This window comes from Topomyia yanbarensis, chromosome 2, assembly GCF_030247195.1.
Source record: "Topomyia yanbarensis strain Yona2022 chromosome 2, ASM3024719v1, whole genome shotgun sequence".
Lineage (NCBI taxonomy): Eukaryota > Metazoa > Arthropoda > Insecta > Diptera > Culicidae > Topomyia > Topomyia yanbarensis.
The window spans coordinates 162,572,792-162,600,397 of record NC_080671.1 but is presented as its reverse complement, the minus strand read 5'-3'; the positions used below and the strand labels follow the sequence as shown (position 1 = coordinate 162,600,397).

The following is a 27,606-nucleotide window of genomic DNA, read 5'->3' as shown; positions in this document are numbered from 1 at the left end:
GCTCTGACAGTATTCGCATGAGTTAGCGAACTTTCGTTTTCTGATCGTAAGTACATCGTCTTTGATCATTCAAACATCTCGCTAGATGTCATCACATATCGTAATCCAAAAGCTACGAACTAGGACCTCTACGAAGTGGGCTTTGCGACCAGGTTTCACGGGCATTTTTCAACGATTGAATCTCCAAGTGACTTTGATGAGTTCATGCATAAAACAAACTCATTCATAGTAGCAGAATACCAAGACGCTTTTCAGCTTCGAGTTTTGCGTGTTTCTAGAGAAAACACTGAACTTGTTGGACTCAGAAAGTTATGTAGAAGAGCTTGGACTCGCAGGCGCATGGACGCATTGGAGAAGTTTAAGCTATCTCTGCACAAAAATGTCACAAGTCTCAACGAGACTAGCAGATTAAATAAGTTACTTTCGAAATCGAAAGACTTTAATGTCAATTCGATAAGAACTGCTAATGGTGAATACTCAACTGACAAAGATGTAGTACTCAACTGTCTTTTTGACACACAAACTGTACGGAGTCAGCACTGCCGATTGTCTCCAAGTTCTTTTCAGGTAGTTCTGAGAATTGTGACAAACGAATCGATCTAATGGGCGATTGAAAGTTTTGCTCCGTATGCGTCTCCGGGGCAAGACGAAATCATTCCAGTTCTACTTCAAATAGGATATGAAAACTCGATCTTATTTGCGATTTTAGCGGCCTAAAATGAGCAACAACTGCACCGAAAGCGTGTCGTTTGTTCCCCTTCCTTGTCAACATACGAGCCAAGCTCCAACCCCAGCCGCTGTCAAAATATACGAACTGACAGCGGTTGGTGCCAGAGCCCGAGCCATCCCCGGGCAAAAACGCATAGGGTAGCTCGTACTCCAGTTGGCTCCGCGGGGAAGTAACGGAAAGGAGCTCTGTATCAGAGGTGAATGGCGACATAGTTTGGCCTCATGTTGCACAACCAGTTTACCCTCCGGAATTCGCGCCAAAGGCCGCAGCTGCTCTAAGACGATTACGCTAGATTTTCAGAACAGTGTGCACTCAGTGCACTAGCGCGACTTCCGGAAGGTTAAATACATTGGCGTAATTATTGGCTCAAAACTAAATTGGTACACTCACATCGCTTTCAGAATCAAAAAAGCTTGCATGGTCTTCGACCAATGTAGACGAGCTTTCGGCAAATCTCGGGGACTCAAACCCAAGTATATTCTACATAGCAATTGTTAGACCAATACTGGCATACGGGTACTTTATTTGGTGGTAGAAGGGTGAATTCACAACAATCCAATCGAAGTTAAACCATCTTCAAAGGATGGTCTTGATGGCGATGACTGGTGCGTTCACGACAATATTCACTACTGCTCTAGAGGCACCCTTGAACATAAAATGACTATGTATTCTTGAAACAAGAAGCACTTTCTTGTGCATATCGCTTTAAAGGGCACTAGGCTCTGGAACAGTAACTCAAAACGCACAAAAACTATGGCCCCAAATGGGTATGTACTTACTTCCAGTGACCTTTACCTGACATGCTTTCCTTTTAAAACTTCCAATGTGATAATTCCTCCTAGCGATGAATGGCTGTCTGGCTGTATGGAGCGACAACTAGAAGAATACGTAGTTCTTTGTTGGAGGGCCGAACCGATGCTGGTGTCTATTATCGTGAAATAAGATTAAACCAATCTTTTTCGCTTGGTAAATACTGTACCGTATTCCAGGCACAAGAATTTGCGGTAAAATAATCTATATTTGCTCTGACAGTCAGGCTGCTCTGAAAGCACTTAGTTTGGCAGATTCGAAACTAGTAATCGCATGTCGAACTCAAATCGAATAACTTCGCATTTCAAATACTATCTCCCTTCTATGTGTACCCGGTCATACCGGGATTACTGAAAATGAATGGGCGGACGAATTGGCTAGAGCTAGCGCTGCGACTGACTTTGTTGGTCCAGAATCTGTTCTACGACTGTCGAATGTCGATAAGTTGGATAAAGCACAAAATTCACATATGGGCTGCATCCGAACACGCCAACCATTGTCGTAGCATGATAACTTGCGCTCAAACAAAGACTTTTCTGACGGATGTGAATCTGAAAATGTCAAAGAAGTTGCTGCCTTTTCCAAACACAATTGCAATACTCTAGTCAGGGCACAGACTGGATATTGCAAAATCAATTACCACGTGGCCACTACTCAGCGTGCTGAGTATTATACGTGTGATCTTTGTGAATCCGATTACGGAACTTTATATCATTTGATATGTAACTAAACTTACCACAGGGAAATGATGAAAAGACAAACCATGGCAAGGCATACATCTCCAATCAACATGGTGAACGTGCCATTTGACGCTACTCTATGGTTTGTCTTTTTGTTTGTTTCATACAGATGAATTTTCGAAGTGATTGGTACAGACCTTCAATTTTGGCATAGTTGTGCCTCACTCATCATCAAAATTTATCGCGAACAATTTACACATAAATCTAGATAGATATGTCAAATGGATCTAAGCGTAAATGAGAGAAGACTGATTTCAACAACTAGCATACTATGCCATGAGTTAAGGAACAAACGTTATAGTGGCCGAGTTACAAACGAAAGAAAATGTAAACAAAGAGTGGCAATCATTCGCACTTAAGACCTTTTCATATGTTTGTCTAGAAACAGAGAAATGGATGAGGTTGAATGGTCCCGCAGAATGTATTCGTTTTTCAAGAAAAGTAAATATCACCCATCCATTAAGCGAAATTATCAATAGAAAAAGAAATTACAAAAATTCAGAAGGATCGGGGGTTTCAACGTAACAGTCAAGGTATCTATTTTTAAGTAAACAAATTTACAAACTGTGCTACCAGATTGGTATAAATAAACAAAACGATTGTAGCTGTTCAATTTGTTTCGCTTTCTATGGTTACCTGTGTATGCCTTCGTAAGTTCTCGTGACGTTCCAGTCGCTCAAAATAACTGATATTGTTAGCTGAAACGATGGCTGGCGCCTTCTACTTATACACACGAATGAACAATTTGAAAATAGCCTTTCATGAAGTGACCAGACTGCACCGCTGGCATATAGAGAGTGCATACCAAACCCGACTACTAGCGAAGACACCACGTGCAGTAGTCCTACGTCAAAAGATACCAATCTGCCATCACTTCTCAGTTGTCTCCCGCTGAACGATGAACGACTTGCTTCGCTCCGCACATCTCATGGCAGTGACGACGACGACAACGACGGCGGTGGTGGAAGTAGCCGATGCGAACGGCAACGAAGAAGAGTACCAACGACCACGGCTCTTCTGGTTTGGTGGGACGAAGAGAGGAATGCCACTATTCCTGTTCTTTTGCGACTTTCGTGTCGGAGACGTTGCTCGAGGATGAACAATGTGTTTGGGATTGCACTGCTAGGCATACTAAATAGGCTGCTTCTTCAAGCGGATACTAATTCCTGGTTCACAACACAGATGTTTAGCTGGATGATATAGTTAATGAAGCTTTTGTTAAATGAATGTTCTAGCGCATTTAACTTTCAAAGTGTTTTCTCAAATCAATTCGTCGTATTCTATGCTGCAATTTTTCCTTAGTCTATGTGGTTAGGCATGCAAATTAACAGCTAGAAAGGCAACGTTAGGAATAGCAGGACAGGCCTCTGCTAATGGTTCGGACGATGGTCGATCCGTCAATTCTAGTGAAGAATCAATTTCCGCAACCGCTGCTGCTGCGCCTTTTTTTGCGCTTTCCTCCTGCGATGATGGACAGCGCAAAGGTTTGAAGCACTTACAACTGACGGACGGTGATACTGCTGATGATTATATGCCAATGATCATGGCAGGATGGCGATGACGGTGATGTACTTCTGCGACGCAGTGGAAGATTCCGATCCATCGAAATCAAATTGAACCAACCGGAGTGGAAGTTGAAAGGATCGGGAACCTGTAACCGGGATGAGAGAGAGAGAGCGGAGGTCGAGTGGCGTTGTCAGCAGTACACATTCCTTACGTGGTTGATTCCCCTTTCTTCGGGGTTCTGCTTAATTTTAGGTTTTTGTTAAATCAATGGACCACACTATGGGTAGGATGAGTTGAATTGTGGCTTTTATTCGAGCGATATTCAGGTTTCTCGAAATTATTTCGAAACTTTGACGATTTTGCTGGGGGTGTAAAAAGATTTTTGCCTTTCTCATACAAAGAAAGGCTATGCAATCACTCCAAAAATCGATTTTTCAACCAAGGCCCGGAGGGTCGAGTGTCATATCCCATTCGATTCAGTTCGTCGAGATCGCAAAATGTCTGTGTGAGTATGTATGTGTGTATGTATTAAGGTGGGGCAAAATGATCGTTTTTTCGGAATAGCACTTTTTTGGTTCCTTTCGGGGTTCCAAACAACTGTGCAAAAATTGGAGTCGATTGGTGTTGACCCGGCGTAGCGCATTGCGTTTGAAATTTGTATGGAGATTAGTATGGGAAAACCTGCATTTTTGCATTATAACGCTCCCATAAGACGCTATTGAATTTTTAGTTGATCGGACTTCCGGTTCCGGAGTTACGGGTTGAAGAGTGTGGTCACACAGCAAATTCCCATATAAACTGGTAACCCTATGATGTCCGAATGATGTAATACATATACAAATACGTTCAACATTACTTGGATTTGCGGATCAAGATCACTAATGACCAACTAAAGTAGTTCTGACCACATTGGTCACCTATGACGGAACTTGATGCCCCCTGGGAACTCGCCAAGTTCCCGAGCTAATGTCACACCTATTTTATAGCACACCCTTAACCGATGTTTACAAACTTGATTGCGAATGAAAGATATGATACTCCTATTGACTGCTGTTGAATTTCATTCAGTTCTGACTTTCGGTTCCGGAGTTACAGGTTGGTTATTGCGGTCTCATACGAATTTCTCATGTAAACCGGTACAAACATAATACCTCATAGGTTTAAAATCTATTGAAAAGAACATCAAATTACTTCGATTCGCAGGCCTAGATTACTGATGGCGAATCAAAAATTATTGGAATGTATTGTCCACTATCGATAATTCCGGAAGTCCCGGGGTTCCGGGTAAATTCCAGATCTAAAGCCACTTCGGTGACGACTGAATCAAATTTCACTAACCTAGTCTCAAATGGAAGGTATAATATGAAGTTCGGTGTTGAACTCTTCATCTACCTCTCCACCTCTTACCTCTCAACCCGGTCCCCCTGTGCCACCCCCGCCCTCTCAGACCAACCTCCCACATGCATTCCCTTCATCCACCCCGTATACTAAAATAAGTTATATGATTTCCGACGCATCCTCCCCTTTCCACTAATTATATCCTTTCCCTTCTCCACCATGAAGCATAAACACAACATTGAACTCACGCTGATTAAGCTATATAAATATTATATTTTTGTTTGTTTCAAGTGTGTCAGTATCGACATATTGCTTATCAGGTTCGTGACAGTCGTGCACTTATATATGCTCATCAAGTGTAATAAGAATGAAATAGATATTTTCACAATGTTATATTGAACATAACCAGCCATTAAATCATAGTTTGGATAAATGAGAAAGGCACAATTGCACCACTAGATGGATTAAAACAGGTTTTTTATTTGTGTCTCCCTAACTATTGTTATAGTGACCATAGATGTGGTGTGTGGACGTAAACACCGACGAGAAATGTTTGTGTTTGATTTTTTTTACTGGAACTCGATTTGAACCCGAGGATTCCAAATTCGACCGACCCGAAACCGAAAGCTTAAAAAATTTAAAAACCCGACCTGGAACCGACAGATTTAAAGTATCCGAATCTGAACCCGACGGGTTTCAAAAACACGAACCCGACCATCTGTAGTCCACATCAGACGGTTTTCGAAAAACACTGACATCGTAGCACAGTGATCGGAAACCACAAAAACGTGAACTTAATTCACTAGAGGACAAACCACCGAATATATTCATAGGGTGTCTTTAGACCAATTGTTAGTATGAATATTCCCCCACAACCTGATAAAAATTAAAATTAGGCATAGCTTGCTATGATCGAACTAAAAAAATTAACTTTTTATGCTGACGAGGTAGAAAGTTGGTGTCTTCGACAAAGATTTGAAATGCTCGTATTCAAGAATTTTGTTGAACAACTTGAGCTTGTAGGACTAAAGGTTATCGATTGGTTAAGGCATTTCTATGGCAACTCCCTTAAATTTTGTTTTTTTAAATAACTTTTTATTGTGACTTATCGTTCAAGCGATGTTCCAGAAAAATGTGAAGGCATGAAAACCACATAATATTGTTGAAGGCTGTGCTTAAAAATACTACTTATTCGTATTAAGGTTATTAAAGATTTTAACATATTTACACCAACTTCAACGACGTTAAAGAAAGAAAAGTCAAAACAAAAATGCATGAGCAGGTACTTTTTTCAATGTCTAGACTATACACTAAAAATATAAGAAAGTTTAATTTGTGGCACTTTAGAACCCTATGAATAGGGTAAGCCCTTTATCATGTTTTTTTTTATTTTTGTCATACAAAGATCAACAAAAAAAAATTTCAATTTTTTTCGCAAATTTTTGTAATTCTTAGTTAGATATTTAACTGCAAAAATAATATTCACTTGTACGTGATTATTTCCGATTTTATAAATGTGGGAGAAAATCCCAAACTGATATATACTCAAATACACATGTCATAATGAATTAATCGCTAACAACTTCGATTTTGGTTTGCACCTTCCTTTTTTATAAGTAGTTGAAGTTGGTGTATTTTTTTTATGAAGTCTTCAACAATATTATGTGGTTTTAATACCGAAACGTTTGTCCGGAACATCGTTTGCACAAAAAATCGCAGTGAGAAAAGTTATATTTAAAAAAAATGATTTAAGGGTTTTGCCATAGAAAACGCTTTTTAATTCTCAAAAAGGCACGAGGGTCTTCCAGGTCCAGCGGGTATCAATTTCTTAGCTACACAGCGTTATGCATGCAGTAAGAACTTGGGCATGGAAATTTCATTAACTGACACCAAAATTAATTAGAAAAGTAAGATAATATGGAAATATGATGTGTTTCATAGGTTCGTATAAACTTTTTACATGCACAAAAAGGCAAGGGGCCTATCAGGCCCGCTAGCCATTCTGATATGAACTGTGCATACTGGTGCATATATGGTGATGCAAATAATATTCCTGGCACGTATGTTTGCATCTAAAAATCAATTTTGATGAATTCATTTCAGTTTTTACTAATGTTCTCTAAGTTTTGACGATGTCATGTAATTTTTCACACTTATACGCTTTCCTATGCACCCAGAACAGTGCACGCAAACTAGACCGGCAACTTTTTTAAACTTTTTTTGGAACACTTCTAAATCAAGTGTTAATTAGCTCTACAAACCATATGGCAGTTATGAGCATTTTTCAATAGCTCTAGTTCAATAACAATTCCCACAGTTACTCTGCATACCTCAAAACTTCAGGTGATGTAACTTTTTTAATAACCTACAACTTTGTTAAAAGTTGTATAATGAATGGAGTTTGCCGGACAAAGTTATTTAACTTCGAAGATTAGAAGAATTTTTGAAAATGTCCTATTCTAAGCATGTCCGAGAAAGAGAGACAGCATTTAACAGTATTTGCAATATCTTTTTACCATAAAGTCGGATTAATTTGCAGTCTTCTGCAACGGTAATTTTTGCATATTCAGCTGTACATCTAAGGATTTTAGGCTACATAAGATGATACTGATTTTTTACTGAATTTATTGTTTTCATTGCCGATATTTTATATATCTGTGCATACAAACTTAAAAATTCTTGTGAGTAACATTCGATTGAGTGCTGTTGATTCAAAGTTTGGGTAAAATAATGTCAATATACTAGCACACTAACTGCCTATGATCGTAAATCAGTCCCATAAAGATTGAAAATCCCATAGAAAACGGGACAAATATACGATCATGGGCAGTACAGAAGTTTGAGACATGCGTTTTGAAGAGCAAAATTTTGCTCGGCAATTCTTTTGCTCCAGAGCGAAAGTCGTCAAAAATGTACATTGCCATAATATTGAATTTTTTCTTGCCAAAAAATGGAGTGAACGAATGTTTTCCAAGGACAAAGTTCTCTATTTTTAGCCTATAGTAAAACAAGATATAGCTCGACACATTCGAAAAGTGGTAATTATTTATTTACATATTTTAGCTTTTGGCTTCAACTAATGCTTACTCTAGCTAATCCCAAGGGTGAGTATTCATCGGGGATTCGTATTTTTATGAGAATTTGACTTTATTAGTATATAGCATAGCAAGTAACTAGTGTGAGCTTTAATTGAGCGACCGAAAATAAAAGTCGCAAGGATAGAACATGCTTCGCAAAACCCGTTTCAAATATATTAGAATATAAAAATCGGAAATAAACCTCAAGCATAAAAATCGGACAGAAATCCTTCAGCAAAAGAATCGCTTAAAAAGTTCTCACCCGTAAAACTCGGCAAGGATGAACCTCCAGTATAAAAATCATTTAAAAATAAATAAATCGCTCGTAGGAGCATCCGTATATCTTGATGTTCAAGATTGAAAGTCGGCTAACAAAAACTACTGTGTAAGAATCGGATGTTTTTCTTTCCGGTTTTTTTACTGAAGGTTTTTTTACCCGATTCTTACAAAGGAATGTCCCAGTCCGATTTTTATGCTTGAAGTTCATATCCGGTTTTTATATTCTAATATATTTGAAACGGGTTTTACGAAGCATGTTCTGTCCTTCCGACTTTTACTTTCGGTCGCTCAATTTTGACTCTTAAAATATCCTGAAACAATCTAGTAGTCTTTCATTTCTCGCTTATATGCTGTTTTTCACAGTCTATTCTATATTGTTTATAAATTCGAATAGAGAAATCATTCAAGCAATCGAAAAGTTTGTATTTCTGAATAAAATTGATCAATGTGCTTTGGATTTTTCATGCTTTTATTGTAAGAGGGTATAAAAGTTTACCGGGCCTTAGAGGATTTTAGCTTGCCTTCACAAGGGTTAAATCGATAACCTTTATTCCTACAAGTTCAAGCTCTTTAACAGAATTCTTCGGTATGAGCATTTCTATAACTTTGTCGAAGACACCATCTTTCTACCTCGTCAATTTAAAAAGTTATTTTTACTAGTTCTAGTTCAGTAGTAAACCATAACTTATTTTTATCGGTTTGTTGGAAATATTCATACGAACAATTCCTCCAAAGACATCCTGTGAATATATTCGATGGTTTGGTATCTAGTGAATTAAGTTCACGTTTTTGGAATTTCCGACCTGTTCATAGAGCCAAGGTTATCGTCGAAATTTTGCATTTAGAACCACCTCAGTGCGAGTGCGTACGTCAAGTATTAGTGCGTACGTCGCATGCAAATTTGTAAGTGCGTGTGGCTGTGTTTGACCGTGCATTTCCGATTTTGAATGAGCAAGCGGGTTTGAATAATCACTTTAGATCCAGTAACAATATTCCAAATTGTGTATAATAGTTCACGCGAAATTATTGAGATCCATGGGCTGATTTGCTTGAATTATGAGCAAGATCTTCGTAATTTGCCAACGTATTCACGGCCACATAAAACTGATCGTGATTAATATACATAAAACAAGAACTAGTTCTCGAATCAAAACTGGTTCAATAAGGAATATTCTGAGTTCTGTGAAATATTTTACGTGAAAATATTAAGATCATGCACGAAATTGCATACTATATGAACTATACAATTAAAGTACTTTTGTGAACTACTTAACAAACACGAATGTTGAATCGTAACTAAGACACTATGTATTCAGAACCAGCTCATGAGGCAATAATCCTCGAATAATATTCCGAAATTGAATAGTGCACGGTGTCTTTTTTTAACAACTTTATGCAAAAAAATTCAGCATCTCTGAAACTTCAGGATATGAAAGAATGGGTTTTCCCCTTTCATTTGAAACCAAAATCAAAATAATCCGTCGGGGGGTCTAGAGCAACTTTTTTTTTGAAGTTTTTTTTCGTGAAAACATAGATTTTACAATGGAACTAGTTCATATTTCTGCTCCTAGATGGTGCTTTAGACATTCGAACAACACTAAAAGTGAGAATCTGATAGATTATTTAATTGTCTACAACTTTGTTACCAACTAAAAACCGAGTTGAAATTATTCCGAAAAGTAGTTTAATATTTTAACGAATTCTAAGTCTAAGTTAATTTCATAGAAGACCTAGTGGTTTGTCAATTCACAAGCACTTTTTTTATTTGCCAAATAGTTGTATTTAGTTCAATAGTGAATTCAGCCGAATTTGAGAGCTTGGAAAGTCATCTTTTAGCTAAAAATTATAATTCCCTGATACAGGCCACCATTCATATTTTTGGGATGAGAAGTTTTAGATAAGTGTTGACCAAACTAGTATGATATTAATATTCTTTTTCATGATGGTAAGTGATTCCTCCCGCAGAAACAGCCTTTTCAATTATGTATGCTTTCTTTTTCATTTTTTCGATTGTTCTCAGGGATGACTGATAACTATTCTTACATGAATCTCCTACTCTGTTAGCATCTTCGTATAAAATTGACTTGTCCTGAACTTCAACCTTTATATTTGAACAAACTCAATGAAACTTTTAACGCACCATTGCAATATTTCGCGGATTTCATTGGTTAAAAACGCTGATTATCCGTTTTCAAAATTAACTCAATGTGACAAACAGTGAACAAAAAAGTGAGTTTTTGGATGAAGATAATTTTTTTGGGATATATTAGAGGACTTCTATGTATATAAGGTTATTGTTGTACTCAAATCATATTTTGTTTTGAAAAGTAATACATATCGCATAATCTAGGATCAATTTAGTAACGATATCTCGCATAATTGATAGGAAATCGCCGTAAAATCCAACTGCCACAATATGCTTTGCGGAGAATATTTGAATAAATCATTTCACACTAACCACTAATTTGGACAGTTACTGCTGTGGTTTGCGTTAAATTAGAAACGGTGTGTCCCAACATTTCGTCTTGAACGGAATTATAATAGCTGACTTAAGCGATCATAACCTAAATTATACAACGTATGGTCCTTTCTAAAACACCCGTGTAACAAAACATAAATGTAAGCAAACCCTTGTAACCAAGCAATACCTTCCGATGAATGGTAGTCCCTTCGAGCCTATCGAGAAAGATTACAAACCAAAAGCACAAATAGTTTTCTGACTCTGTCAAACATCCCAATTTTCAGAAGTTCAATTAGAATTGTCAACGTAATGAATCCCGTCTAATATTTTCATGCCACCAAACCCAATTTTTTTTTTTTGGTAATGTAATAAGTGCGAGAAAACATATTTCCAAACCACTAGGCCTTGTGTGAAGCTATCTTAGATATAACTTTGTTAAAATCTTAACCAACTTTTTCGGATGATTTCAGATCAGTTTTTAGTGGTCAACAAACTTGTAGACAATTAAATTTTCTATCAAATTCTCACTTTTAGTGTTGTCCGAATGTATAAAGCACCATCTAGGGACAGAAATATGAACTATCCCCAGTAGTAAAACCTATATTGTTACGAAAAAAACTTCAAAAAAAAAGTTGCTCTGGACCCCCCGACGGATTATTTTGATCTTAGTTTCAAATGAAAGGGGAAAGCCCATTCTTTCATATTCCGAAGTTTCAGAGATGCTGAATTTTTTTGCATAAAATTGTTCTAATAAATACACCGTGTAGTGGACATGTAATTAGAACCTTGCACAAAAATGCAGGTGGAATTGATCGACGTTGTGAACTATTTTACGAAGCGGAATATTAAATCTTGATCAATACACTATAAATCATGAATATGTTTACAAAGCAAAATTAAATCCAGGAATAATATTTTGAATTCGGGAACTTAGTCACAAGAACGTAAAAGAGATCGTGACTAATATACTATATAAAATAATCAACACAAAGCACAAATAATCAGAACACGAATAATATTTCGGGGTTCTGTGAAATTCTTCACGTAAAAGCGTTAGGACTGTGCACAAAATTGCTATATGATGAAAGTGAAAATGAGATTATGTTGCGGGTTCGTGAAATGTTTCACATGCACCAATTTTTAATCATGCCCAATATATTATGAATCTTGAGCATCATTTCGGGTATAAAGTCAACATGAAAATGTTGTTTGTGTTTCCAACGCAGATTATTAAGGAAGCGTTGACACACAACACAGATTATTGAGGAAGCGTGACGAAAAATTTCATTGCCTTTAAAAATTCCTATAGTTACCAATTATTTAACTTAAACAATAGGGGGAAGAAATGTTAGTCAGATATTTGCTTCTGCTAAAGGTCGTATATACTAGCGCACATTCGACAAGTATCACGGGAGGAGGATATTTGTTAGTAACTAGATATCGACCCATCAACTCAGGGACCGGGGACTAACGGCTTTACTTCGCTTCCGAAGGACGACGTGACCACAGATTTTTTCACCTTAGGAAAATATCAACGACCTCGGCTGGGATTGAACCCAGACCTACTGGGATGGGTGGCGATCACGCATACCCCTCAACCACCGGCGCCGTCTTGAAAGCCTAGATATCCTAGCCACTAGACCATATGGGATATTGCTGGGTGTGTTATTTGGCGATGAAACATGGTTCAAAAAGTGAATTCAACAATAAAAAAAATCTTAAAATAACAATCTAGTTTTCCTAATAAAGAAGCTCAAAAATTAAATCTTGCTCCTGCCCACAGTCCAGTTATATGTGCACTGTAACTCACCCATCATCTCCACCCACTGCCCTCCCCACACACACACAATTCGAGCGCAGCAGACCATTGTGTTGTGCGGAACACGCTGGGTGGAAGAATCTACTAAACTCCGAAGAATCTTTCCTCTGTTTTTGCAACTCTCGCAAACCTAGTTATTGCGGCGCGCGAACGAAACAAGGCACTTTCGCGCGAGCTCTCGCTCTCTTTTCCTCGCGTTTGCAACCTGCATGGACTACCAGCGGCACATCACAGACACGCAAGAGTGGACCGGCATCAGCAGCGAACACAGAAGTGCCGATTTAACCTTGGATTGCTGTGTGTTTCTGTATGTTTCTACACCGTTCGTTTCCTCTCTTTCTTCGATATTAGTGAATTAATTTCCGTACGTTTTAATCAAATCATCGACTGCTGAAAAGAGAGATCGAAGGAAAAGTGAATTCAGTGAGTGAAAAGGAGAAGGAGAAAAGCGCCGAAAGAATTTCGAATGTTCGTCGTCGTCGTCGATGGTAGTTTAGTAATACCAACAATAAATAGCTAGTCCTTCGTTTGATGGTGCAGGTGTTTGTGTGACGACAAGTGATAAACAAACGCCAAAGGAGAGGAGCAGCAAGAAGAAAGGCCATACGATTACTTTTTCACCGAGAAAGGTGTCCGGTTGTTCCTACCAATCTCGCCAGATTGCATACTCGGATAGGTGAATAAGAGTTCAGCGGTGCAACTTGATGTTCCCGTTCGCAGTGGGTGCTAATGTTTGAGTGAATTGTTCGCTTGGTCGGAGGGAGAACGGTAATCCTGGACGGCAAAGCTGTGATCTGTTGTGCACTGTGGGAAGAGCGAGCAATCCCGGAAAAGGCGGTGTGTCGATCGCCTCGTCTTCACCGCTCATCAGTCATTATTACCATCGTTAGTGTAGAGTGTAACTGTGTGGGGTTCTCTGTAGATTCAAAGTTCTTATCATCTGGTGTATTGGTGGATTACTTCGACCGGAATACAATCGAACTCTCAATGGAAGAGTGGTGCCTGAAAACAGGAGCTCAGTTAGGGTGAGTATTGTCACTTTTTTCCTGGTTTATACTGACTATCAATTTATTCCATTATTTGAGAAATGACAACTAATTCATCAATGTAATTTCGAAATTTCACTGAAACCCGTTTAATGTTTAATAGCGGAAAAAAAAACTTATTCATTGATTTGCTAATCAAACATTTCACTAAAATAAACGGGAAATACTTTAACCGACTTACTGTAACTTTCATCGACATGGACACATTCTAGAAAGCTGATGGAAAATACCGAAGAAATTAACATCAACAAACAGATACATGTGGCATACGCCTGTGCGGCAAAGTGCACTGCAAATACACCCATACAAGCAGCCATGCGGCGGCTCCCCATCGACTGTCCAGTTGGACGATGCACGAACCAGTCGAGCCTATGGGTGGGGTGCGTTTAGTAACACTTCAATTCAGTCACAATTTAGACTACTTTTATTTTTCGGGTCGAGGCAATGTCATAGTGTCGTACTACAGTGTAGAATTGTTTCTATCAGCCCCTTAATGAATTTTAAGCAGACAAAACGGGGACATTGACAAAATCGGAACATATAATTTTTCATTATTTTTAATAAACTTAAAATATCCTTCAGTCCCTAGACGTAACATCATAACCCTTTCTGATCATTTAGTGAAAATTTCCAAAATATGTTTTTTTTGCATATTTTGTTTCTCTAAGATAAGAAAAGTATGCTCAAGAATGGATTTACTCGAATGACTTGGTTCCTCTGCTAAAGCCCATCAAGCGGGGTTCCATATTAGTCTGACAAAATTGGGTCAAAAAGATATGGAAAAGGTTTTTGAGATCAAAACTAGATGTGCTTTTTCCATCTTTCAAGTCTTTTCCCGAAGAAAAGTAATGCTGCAATGAAAATGACATTCAGTGGTGAAGTTAAGCAAAAAAAATCACAATAGGGAAGCGAAGCCATCGGCCTCTGTCCTCGACTTGTTTGCAGTAGCAGGTTCTGTTTTCGCAGTAAATACCCACCAACAAACGATGCCACCGTCTTGATCAATACATGGACATTACCGGTCGGAGAAATCGAACGAAGGGAACATTTGGATTTGGTGAGATCATTTTAATATATCCTTACTGCTCATACTTTGATATTTTGATTGTACTAAATACACGTCAGAACTTTAACCCATAACCAGACCCTATATCCAAAAATGTCACACATCTTACGTGTACGTCGAAATACCTGGTCGGCACTGATGTCCCGGTGGTACAGAAGTTCAGATTTTTACTGATGACTGAAGTGAATCGAAATTTTTTTGGCTAATATGCCAATACAGTGAAGACCCGATTTTATCAGCCCCCGATTTTGTCTACCCCCGATTTAATTAGCTTTTTGAACCGATTTTGTCAGTCTCATATGAAAGTTAATAATTGGTAGTTTGATGAGCTCTAGCAGACGAATGCTGTAGTTGTTGGTTTAAATAGTTTGAAATGGGCACAGAATATGTTATTATTGTATTATCATTTTGTTTCGAATGGTATAAGGTGAGGAACAATTGTATTTGTTCAGGGTTCTTTTTCTGTCCACTTCTTGTTATATCGAGTTGTATGTGCGTATAAAGTCTAGAAACTATGCATAAATGCTCGAAATCGTTGACAATTCGGACGGTTCGGATTGTGAAGCCTAGAGGAATGCTCTTCGGTCTTGTAGAGAAAGCCGTTGGATAGGTCTATATGCAAATGTCACTAGCCTAGGGGAGTTCGGACCAATCTCCGACACCTGTTCCTAGTTCCTTTACGGGATGTTATGACTCTTATTAGCTCGTAATATCATGATGACTGAATCGAGCGAATGGGCGGTTGGAAATTTGGCTCCGTAAAAGCTGCCGGGCAAAGATGGAATCTTTTCAATTTTACTCCAAAAATGGTAGTCATGTAACAAGATGTATTCTAGGAGCGTAGCAGGAAATAAATATTAAATTTCTTGATGAAGATGATTGTGGTACCTTTTTATGAAATAATGTAAAGTGGATCACTAAATACGGGATGTCAGCTTGAGAAACGTGAATATCATTGAGGGAAGTCTATCGTCAAAATTTTTCACATAAGCATCTAGCTTAGGAATTTTTCTTGCCATAGTAGGCACTTTTGACATCTCTCTCGAATCCGTTTAGATACATGCACTGCTTAACAATCAACATCTATGCTCATCGTTAAAATAAATAGAGATCGGGAAACTGAGTGTCTGTCTGCGGATGAAAAGCGAAGCCTGTGTACATATTCATAGAGATCCATTGTACCAAACATAGTATTTGGCCCGACAGCATTTCGATATACCTCAAATTAGTAAAAATGTCAATATTTGGGAATCGCTTGTAATTTGTAGATCGGACAAGTTCGGAAGACTGGGCAGTGCGTAAGCCCTTTTGTACCTGAAGGCATAAAATAGACCCCACTTGCGGTCCTTAGCTTCCTGCCCAGTAACTCCTAGCCCTGGCCTCCTCGTGGCGTCGGCTGGGATACGAGTAACCTTAGTGAAGATCGGGTAACCAACCCCGGTGGGAACTTTGGTCGTATGCTGGCAGGGAAGGGGGGGGTTACCCTTCTTCGGAAGGTGTAAACCTGTCCTGGTGTCCAGGTGGGACCTTAAGCAGTCCTGGCACGATGGCCCACTGGCGAGACAGGTGGTTGGCGTAGGCCCTATAAGCCGCCCCTTAAAAAACCCACATAACGAGCAATACAGAAGAGAATACGACCCAGAACAATCGGCAACGACCCAGGCGACGAATAAAGGATCACGATTGGAAACTCGGAACATGGAACTGCAGATCGCTCGGCTTCGCAGGATGTGACAGGATAATCTACGACGAGCTACACCCCCGCAACTTCAATATCGTGGCGCTGCAGGAACTTTGCTGGACGCGACAGAAGGTGTGGAAAAGCGGGCATCGAGCGGCTACCTTCTACCAGAGCTGTGGTACAACCAACGAGCTGGGAACCGGCTTCATAGTGCTGGGCAAGATGCGCCAACGTGTGATCGGGTGGCAGCCGATCAACGCAAGGATGTGCAAGTTGAGGATCAAAGGCCGTTTCTTCAACTACAGCATCATCAACGTGCACTGCCCACACGAGGGGAGATCCGACGACGAGAAAGAAGCGTTCTACATGCAGCTGGCGCAGACATACGACGGTTGCCCTCTGCGAGACGTGAAAATTGTCATCGGCGACATGAACGCACAGGTAGGAAGGGAGGCAATGTACAGACCGGTGATCGGGCCTAACAGCCTGCATCCCGTATCAAATGACAACGGCCAACGATGTGTGAACTTCGCAGCCTCCCGTGGAATGGTAATCCGAAGCACCTTCTTCCCTCGCAAAGATATCCACAAAGTCACCTGGAGATCACCGGACCAAGTAACAAAAAATCAAATCGACCACGTTCTAATCGACGGTAGATTTTTCTCGGACATCACAAACGTCCGCACTTATCGCAGTGCGAATATAGATTCGGACCACCACCTGGTTGCAGTATGCTTGCGCTCAAAACTTTCGACAGTGCATAGCTCTCGTCGAAGCCGAACGCCGCGGCTAAACATCGAGCGGCTACAAGATGGCAGAGTGGCTCAAGAATACGCGCAGCAGTTGGAAGTGGCACTACCAACGGAAGAGCAGCCAGGCGCAGTTACCCTTGAAGATGGCTGGAGAGATATCCGATCCGCCATAGGTAGCACCGCAGCCACTGCACTAGGTACGGTGGGCCCGGACCGAAGAAGCGACTGGTACGACGGCGAATGCGAACAGTTAGTCGAAGAGAAGAATGCAGCATGGGCGAGAATGCTGCAACACCGCACGAGGGCGAACGAGGCGCGATATAAACAGGCCCGGAACAGGCAGAACTCGGTTTTCCGGACCAAAAAGCGCCAGCAGGAAGACCGAGATCGCGAAGCGATGGAGCAGCTGTACCGCGCTAAAGACACACGGAAATTCTACGAGAAGTTGAACCGCTCGCGCAGGGGCCACGTACCACAGGCCGACATGTGCAGAGATACAAACGGGAATCTTCTCACGGACCTGTGTGAGGTGATCGTGAGGTGGCGGCAGCACTACGAAGAACACCTGAACGGCGATGCAGCAGACGACGAGGATGGCACGGTAACGCACCTGGGAGCACGCGCGGAAGACATTACACTACCGGCTCCGAATCTCCAAGAAATCCAGGAGGAGATTAGCCGGCTCAAAAATAATAAAGCCGCTGGGGTTGACCAAATACCAAGCGAGCTACTAAAACACGGTGGCGAGCCACTGGCTAAAGCGCTGCACTGGGTGATTACCAAGATTTGGGAGGAGGAGATTTTACCGGAGGAGTGGATGGAAGGTGTCGTGTGTCCTATCTACAAAAAGGGCGACAAGCTGGATTGCTGCAATTACCGAGCAATCACCCTGCTGAACGCCGCCTACAAGGTACTCTCCCAAATACTATGCCGTCGACTATCACCAATTGCAAGAGAGTTCGTGGGGCAGTACCGAGTCCCTTCGAATCACGCAGAGGGTTACGGCAAGGTGATGGTCTCTCGTGTCTGTTATTCAACATCGCGCTGGAAGGTGTAATAAGAAGAGGAGGGATCGACACGAGTTGTACGATTTTCACAAAGTCCCATCAGCTACTTGGCTTCGCCGATGGTGTTGATATTATTGCACGAAACTTTGAGAAGATGGAGGAAGCCTACATCAGACTGAAAAGAGAAGCCAAGCGCGTCGGACTTGCCATCAACACGTCGAAGACAAAGTACATGATAGGAAGAGGTTCACGAGAAGAGAATGAGAACCGCCCGCTTCGAGTTTGCATCGGTGGCGACGAAATCGAGGTGGTTGAAGAGTTCGTGTACTTGGGCTCACTGGTGACCGCCGACAATGATACCAGCAGAGAGATTCGTAGACGCATCGTGGCAGGAAATCGTGCTTACTTTGGCCTCCGCAAGACACTTCGGTCGAACAGAGTTCGCCGTCGTACTAAGTTGACCATCTACAAGACGCTGATTAGACCGGTAGTTCTCTACGGGCACGAGACCTGGACCATGCTCGTGGAGGACCAACGCGCACTTGGTGTCTTCGAACGGAAAGTGCTGCGTACCATCTACGGTAGAGTGCAGATGGAAGACGGCACATGGAGACGGCGAATGAACCATGAGTTGCATCAGCTGTTGGGGGAGCCGCCCATCTGTCATACCGCGAAAATCGGACGACTACGGTGGGCCGGGCACTTAGCCAGAATGGACAATAGCCCGGTGAAAACGGTTCTCAATTGCAATCCGACCGGTACAAGAAGACGTGGCGCGCAGCGAGCACGATGGATCGACCAGGTGGAAGACGATTTGCGGACCCTTCGCAGACTGCGTGGCTGGCGACGCGCGGCCATGGACCGAGTGGAATGGAGGAATCTTTTGTATACGGCACAGGCCACTTCGGCCTTAATCTGTTAATAAATAGATAAACAAGTTCGGAAGAACTAAATTTAGAAATATAAAATCGAAAAAAAAAATATTTTGGTTATTGGCCAGGAATTTTGTTCTAGTTACTCCTTTGTGCATTGGTTTGCTGAGGTAATTTAATTAGTTTTTGAGTTTTGCGTGCGATTTAACAAAGGTGTCTTCAAGTTGTGTTATCAGTTAATCCAAACAAAATCTCTATGGTACATTTCACTCATCGTAGGATTAGAACTGGGTCTCGTTCATTGCAGTTCTTTAAGGTTCAACTGAGAAAGCTCAGAAAAGCGGCCATCTCGGAAAACGAAAAAAGCAGTTTTTCTCACACTATTGGAAAAATCATCATGAAAATGAATCAATGAGTGGAATGCTGCTGATTGATTTTCATGAAGATTTTTCCAACGGCGTTAGAAAAAAAGCTGCTTTTTTGGTTTTTCAAGATGGCCACTTTTCCAAGCTTTCTCCTTGAACCTTGATGTTAAAATAATAGTCTCAGACAAGGTAAAATGCGTAACAGTAATTTTTAAGTCAAAATTCAGTTGGTTTGCTCACATCGATTTCATACTCAAGATAGCTTGCATGGCCAGTAGAGTGGCTCGAATATGACAATTTTCAGTACAGCACTTTTTTAATTCCTTTTGTGGTCCTTAATGCCTGTGCAAAGTTTGGGAGCGGTCGGTTGCTCCCCGGGTTTGCGCATTGCGTTCAATGTTTGTATGGGATTTTATATGGGGAAATCAATTATTTTGCATTTACGTTAATAAAGATCCCTATTTCATTCAATATGAAAAACCAGCTTTATAAAACTATAGTCCAAACCTTGGTTAACAACTTTGTCGAAGACGGTAACTAGCTACGAGTTTTCAAAAAATAGTTATAACGATTTTAAAACTTATGGTTAAATCCAAATGCAGAAATTCATTATTTCTTCCAACACTGTCAGTACACCACGACACCCATATTTTAAACTTAAATAAATGAGAATATAGTCATTGCAGAGACTTGGTACCTTTGAATGAAATGTTCAGAATGAATTACTGAATAACATAGACGTAGTCAGAAAATGAAAAGTAGAGGGGGTGTGGCTTGTGTACTCCCCAGTTCCCTGTTTAGATAGTTTAGCAAAATATAAGGAGCACACCTTCAACGCAAGTTTATACCGCCGAATCAAAAATTAATCTTACGTGTTTGAGTGCTACTATTTAAGGGCTCTACTGTTATCTCATTTAAAATGGTACATCGGTTTATAACTTTTACATATTTTAAAACCCTATTTCTTAGCCGTTCAGAGTCAGAATTTAAAAAAATGCATATCCTTAGATTCCTGGAAGTCTCGGAATTGTTTCTATTGACATTTTCGTTCGAGAATCTAGGAACGAAATCAGGATAGTTATTTCAAACAAGCGTTTTTTATGAAATTGAGTTAGGTTCACGCAAAACAGAGGTGATGTTGATGAACCAGAAATATACTTCAGGTTAGAACCCAACGCGATTTCCATACCTGAGCTAGTTATTGCCTCAAGCAAAAACAACACATAAATTTGTATGTGTCAATCCTAAATATTGTAAATGTTATTTCCCACAACAAAGATTGTAGTATGATTCATATTTGGGTTTATCAAAATATTAAGAAATTTCAGTCGTTGACATTTAAAAGGACGTAATGATTCTATGTCTTATACAAAACAATCTAAAAAGGGACTGGGGGTACACAAGCCCCCTCCCCCCATCTCTTCTTTTCATTTTCTTAGTACGTCTATGTTATTATGCAACTCATTCTGAACATTTCATTCAAAGGTACCAAGTCTCTGCGATGAATATATTCTCATTTATTTAAGTTTTTAATGTCGATGTCGGTGGTGCACCGGCAGTGTTGGAAAAATAATCAATTTCTGCATTTGGATTTTACCATAAGTTTTAACTATTTTTTGAAATCTCGTAGCTAGTTACGGTTTTTGACAAAGTTGTAAACCAAGGTTTGAACTATAGTTTTTAGAGCTGATTTTTCATATATGTACAGTGAAATAGCGATCTTTATTTACGTAAACGTAAAATAATTGATTTTTCCATATAAAATCCCATGCAAACTTTGAATGTATTACGCAAACCCGGGAAGCAACCAACCGCTACCAAATTTTCAACAGGTATTTTGGACCTCAAAAGGAACTCAAAAAGTGCTGTGCTCACTAGTTGATATCATTTTGAAGTTTTTCCATACAACTATGAGCCACTCTAATGGCCAGGTCATGTTTATGCGTTAATTAATGGAACAATGGGTGTTTACAGAATCGCCTGCTATTTCGTCTTCGTTTCCGACTTTGATGTGGATGCCCAAAATCAAATTTATTTTTTCGGCTTCCATCTGGCTTTTTAAACTAAGCAAAGTGTTCAGCACTAGTCATAATGGCGGCGCCGGTGGTGGTGTGGTAAGCGTGACCGGCACCCATCCTAGTTGGTCTGGGTTCCATCCCAACCGAGGTCGTTGCGATTTTTCTAAGATGAAAAAATTTGTGGTCATGTCTTCCTTCGGAACTGAAGTAAAGCCCTTGATCCCCGGTCCATGAGTTGATAAGTCGAGATCTAGTCCAGACACGGTGTGTATATAAAATGACCTTTTAACAAAAAATAAGCATCGCTGAATCTTTCGCCATTCGATAACAGACCTTTATACCTTTCATGTAAAACTTTTCTAAAATAATCCACCGAGGGTTGACGAACATTTTTATTTTTTAACTCAATGAGGGTGGCCTAAGTTAATACCATTAATCCAATAACACGGTATGGCTAGAAATGTCAAACTAGGTCGGACTATTATTTCATTTTTCATTATTTTCTATTTAAATAGCAAAACCCTTGCTAGGCTAGCAAACATTTCTTTTTCTATAGCCGTTACTTCATATGATTCGCTCAGCCGTCATTGGCGTTAGCATAAAGTACGTCTAAATCGACTTCTTTTGCTATTGGATAGAAATGCTTCCAGAAAAAATAGTCCACTTCGATTTGATTTCGACTTCGCAATTATTATCGCACAGTGTAATAATTTTGGCATGTTCCTTTTTAGATCACCGTAGGCTTATTGTGTTCAGTGCCTTGAAAAGTGAGTTTGAGAATCATTTCCGAAAAAGAAAGACAAACCACCAAAGAACGATACTTGCCCGATATTGACAGCAAAAACTGGTTTTATCCGACGCACAAATGTTCATTTTGTTCCTAAAAATTGCACTGTCTATCATTCACCCTCTCGCAGGTTGATGGGATTGACGGTATTGTAAACATCATCAAGCCACAATAGATTCAATAGAGTTATCTAAATATAAGGACCTTCGCTCTTTTTAGTTTTTATTTGCACCAAGTTCTAGTACTAGAGGTTAATTAGTTCTCATGTTAATAATCCACCAAACATTATGACTACTGAGGATTTGATTTATATAAGAAGCCCGCGTCAAGATGTTGATTACAGTACGCCTCGATAGTGATGTATCGAGGAGGCCGGGAGGGCTGATATGAGCCTTTTATCTGTCCTATACCTTTCCTCTATTTACCAGCTCATAACCAACAATCAACCAGTAACAAATAGATAATTGAGAAAGGATGTGCTATGTGTGGTGATTGGCTATTCAAGTATTAGTAGTGTTTGAAGTACTAATGTATGTCTCATGTGATGATCATAACTTCAGCTGTATCTTGTACCTATCTAATCCATTACGTCTCTCATATATTGTCTTTTATTTCTTCTTTTCGAGTCCTATAATGCCATTTTACACCCGCCTTCAGCTGGGTCAACAAAGATGGTGATAGTGAACGTCTTAACACTCACACATTCTCAAACGCGGTCTCAGCGGGAACCTACGTCTGTTCTAAGGGGAACCTAAGTCTGTTCTTGATCCTAGAAGCCTAGGTCCATGCCTTCAGCTGGACCAATTAAGAAAATACGCCCATACCTATTAGACAACACGTCTCATGGCGACATGACCGGGAACCCTATCGATATAAACGATCCCACTCTCTGCCAGAATTCTAACCGCGCACCGAAAATTTAATATCAGACTCACGGTTCGCGCGACTATTCAAGAACACACGTTACAAAATCACGTCAGCGCACAAACCTTAGAGCCCCTCGCGATTTTCCAAGCAACCTACGAACTCGCAAACATGATTACACCCCGGTGATAAGGTGAAAATCTCAGCACTCATAAACTTACCAACACGATCTCAAGCGTTAACCTACAAACTCCCGCGCTCGCGCCATCATGAATCGGGATCGTCCGGAAGTCTCTATCCTCGGTACAAACAATCTAGGTCCTTGTTAATTAATAAAAAAATAATACAATTGAAAAATAACTCCCATATCCACTAGACAAAACGTTCCATGGCGACATGACCGGAAACTCTAGTGATATGGGGTAACTCTCTCCCTGTCAGAATGTGATCCGTACACCGAAAGCTAAAGATAAGAATGACGGTCCTCGAATATATGAATGGTCGCAGGGTTTCAAAATCGAATTTATACACGCGAAGTCACATACACGCGAGCACACGCGACAAAAACGCCAACATACGAACGCTTTAGCCCTTCGCGATCATCTACGCACACCTATGCCCGCGATCGCGTAAACTTGATAACACTCCGGCAATTGTGTGAACGTTTTAGTACTTGCGAAGTTACAAACGCGGTCTCAAACGCGAACCCGCAAACGCGCGCGATCATGAGTCGGTCACGTCCGGAAATCTTTAGCCTTCATTCTAGCAATTTAGGTCCATACATTCAGTTGGACCAATCCAAAAAAAATAAAGCTCATATCCACTAGGCCACGCGTTCTACGGCGACATGAATGGGAATTCTAATGATATGTAAGAACCCACTTTCTTCTGGAATCTGAACCGTACACAAAAAATTAAGTATCAGATTCACGGTCCGCGCGCGATCATTCTAGAACACACGCGAATACGCGAAAGGCACACGGTTATGAAATAGAATTTATACACGCGAAGTTCATACACGTTAGCACACGCGACATAGAAACGCGATCGAGCACGTTAACGTACAAATGTTCGAGCCCTTCGCGATGATACACGCGATCGCGTGTCCCTACGCCCGCACATGCCTGAACCGTACAATGAATATCACATTCAGAATCACGGCCCACTACAATTGGCCTATTGCAGTGTTTTATTGGGCGACATTGCCTGTCTCGTCTGCAAATTGTAGTATGTGATTCTGACGGGGAGCCCTTCCGAGAACCTAGCTCTACAGCTCCAGTAGGACAACTCTCGAAAAAAAAAAATTGCACTGTCTATCATTCAGAAAAGAACCTTCGAAAGTTCCAGAGATAGAAGGAATCCTTTAAAGTGCAATGGTGTTAGGAAAATATTGCTACTAGTGGCTGTTCCTGGAATACCGTAAAAGTATACAAATATATCCCAAATATGGATAACTTTGATGGAGCTAAACTCAGTAGAAACTATGGTCTCATGTAACCTGAATATAGTTAACCTACTACTTGTAATAATGGGTTACAGGTCGTCTTACCCCTGCCCATATTGTTACGCTCCCAGAAACAGCTTGTCGGATAGGTCCAAGATTTCCATAACATTAGCAAGCTACCGCGAAAATGTATCAAAATGGCAGCAGAGTGGAGCAAACGAGAAGCTAGCAGTGAATATCGTGAACGCCATTTATAAAGGCGTGGAAAGCATTGATGGGGATGTAGCCGGATTGCAGGTCACGATGAGTAATAGTACAAGGCACAGCCAATTTGGACCCACAGGAACAAATTGTCATCAACTAATAGAACACCCTTCAATTTTCTGTTTGGACGGATCTCTTGAAATATTAAAGGTATTGAATTCTATAACATAGAAACCACACTGAAGTAAATTTACATATTTTCAGGCTCGTGCCAGTTTCATTAACTGTATCAGTCTTGTTTCAAAGAGATCCTACACCCAGTACGAGAAAGACACTGAATGTTTTGCAGAAAGTTGGACAAAAGTGAAACTTCCCAATAGTTCAAAGTTTCATATTTTAAGATTCCATACGTCACAGCTCTGTGAAACTATGCAATCAGCAAAATTCAGTAATCAAGCTACCGAGTCTGTTCATTTGGACTTTTCTACGGCTTGGGAGGTTCCCGAATCATATGAAAATTATTCAAACGCATTATTACATTCTGTTGCATTATATAATTCTTGAAATATATAAATATTTTGAAACGAATTGGCAAATGTTGAAGTTTTTTCTTATGTAATGCACACTCAATCGTGTTTATAGATAATGCTACTTTGGACTCTGTAGGACCTCGATTGGACTCAATGTTTTGAATGATCCGTGATAGTTAGAACACGTATATAGTAAGATTCATAACTCATGATATTTGAACTTGAAAAAAAAAAATGTTCAGAATCCCTTGGTGGATTATTTCTGAATTGGTTTCAAATTGAAGGTAAAAGTTTCCTTAATCCAATAGTGAACAATTCAGCGATACTTTTTTTGCCATAATATTGTTCTATTATACACACCGTGCAGATAGTGGAAAGTCACCTCCCTGGTGTCGGTTTGGCTATACTTACTAACAAATATCCTCCTTCCAAGATAGTTGTGGAGTGCGCAGTAGTATATACGGCCTCTAGCAATAGCAAGTATCGGACTAACATACCTTCCCTTTCCTTCCGCGATCTACGTTCGGGACTGACCGGTTTCTGTATTGATCAATAAACACTTTAGGGAGTTGAATGATGTTTCGCTGCTCCCAAGTATAATTATCTACTGCTTCACTGTGCAACTTCAGTTAGTCCAGATGGATAACGGAGTAGCAGCCAGGGGTGGTTACACAAGCTCAGCTAAGCGAAGCGTTCAGCACTAGTCATAAATATCTAGAACCAGCCACTAAATACACTTCTGTAAAATAAATTGATTGTGGGGACCCAAAGTGAAGTCTACCTTCGTATCCTCGAACTATCTAATCGGTGTTCGGTGGTTCCAAACGGGCCAAATGGGTCGAAACCGTTTGGCCGAAAGCCTGGTGAGAGTGGTTCTGTTTTTATTCCGTTTAGTGCGTGAATTTTAATGTATTAACATTGGACCACACAGTTGATGTCCAAGTGACCGTCATAATTATATTGGCATATGCTAGTATGGTGGCCGTAGTGTTCTAGCGGATATTTGTTCAAATGGCGAAAGTTCAAAGTATTTTAATCTTGATTGTTCCAACCTGGATGTCTGTTCTCTGTGACAGTTGTAACGTATTAAAATTTTAAATTATTTCTGACTATCAAACAAAACAATCTTTAATATACTCTAAAACAAGAACAATAAATGGCAGAATAATTTCAGGGAAATCAGCATTCATGGATATTACAGTTACCAGTGTCAGTTGGATCTACTTAATAGTCGATTGATCCGCTTCAGATTCTGGGCCCAAGAGGAGATCAGGAAGAAGACAGAAGTGAAATTAATGCGAACTTTTGATTGCATCACTGACGATTGTTAGGTGCATGATACCTTGGGCTAGACAAAATACAGGACTTGACGTACACATTTCGAGACAAACAGGCGCAAAGTTTACTCCTCCTCCTGAGGACCGTTATTTACTCGGCAGACAGTCGCCACTTCGTCCAATTTTGCAAATTTTATCTCGCGGGTCGGACCGAGATTCCCTAAGCTATAAGCTGCAATCCTATTAGTTGAAACAAATTCATAAAGGTAATACCGATGAATACCGATTTTTAATTTATTGTTAAACTGATATCATATAACACCATCTGACAACACTGTTCCGGAATCCCTAATAACAACTAGTCAGAATCAAATAATCTACAGTTTCTGTTGATATTATGGTGAATCAGTTTTCCGTGCTGAACACTTATGTGAGTTCTCAAGATTATCTTAAATTATAGCTTCTAACAAAACTTCCTTTGCATAGTCGTCGTATACCAGTAGAAAGTTAATTCAAACCGCACTCCACTAAACGTACCCGGTGCGAACTCCACTCGAAAAAGCAGACCGGTCTATGAACACAACCACACAAATACAACCATCCAGCAGTTTTGCAGTGTATCGATGCGTGCGAGAATGCTCGCTTTTTTATTTGCTTCGCATCAGCAGAGATTCTAACCTCCTATCATAAACCCCGCACCGCATGATAAAAAGATCGCGGATCGGCGAAAAATGAAGCTAAGGCGTGAAGGAAAGAACACGACCGAAAGAAGACACCACAAAATTCGCACATGCGAAAGGCATCAAAAGTTCGATGGATCGCAAATCTCGGCACCGGGTGGAAGACGAAGAAGAAAATTCGCACAAAATTAGATGATTTGGCAAAAACCTAAAAGAAGCGAAAGGCAAAGTCGCGAATCACAACGGGCTAGCG

The 27,606-nt window shown here is 40.2% G+C and overlaps 1 protein-coding gene across 4 annotated transcripts in view; it reads left to right on the top strand.

Annotated features, from left to right (window-relative positions):
* LOC131681951 (nuclear receptor-binding protein homolog) overlaps window positions 1-27,606 on the top strand; it is a 211,927-nt gene that overhangs the window by 75,277 nt on the left and 109,044 nt on the right. For 2 of the 4 annotated variants that reach the window (XM_058963062.1, XM_058963065.1), the window contains exon 2: window positions 13,112-13,785. The exons of the other annotated variants lie outside the window; for them this stretch is intronic. The gene's annotated coding sequence lies outside the window, so the exon portion shown is untranslated. The remainder of the gene's footprint in view (window positions 1-13,111; window positions 13,786-27,606) is intronic. 4 annotated transcript variants of the gene reach the window in all.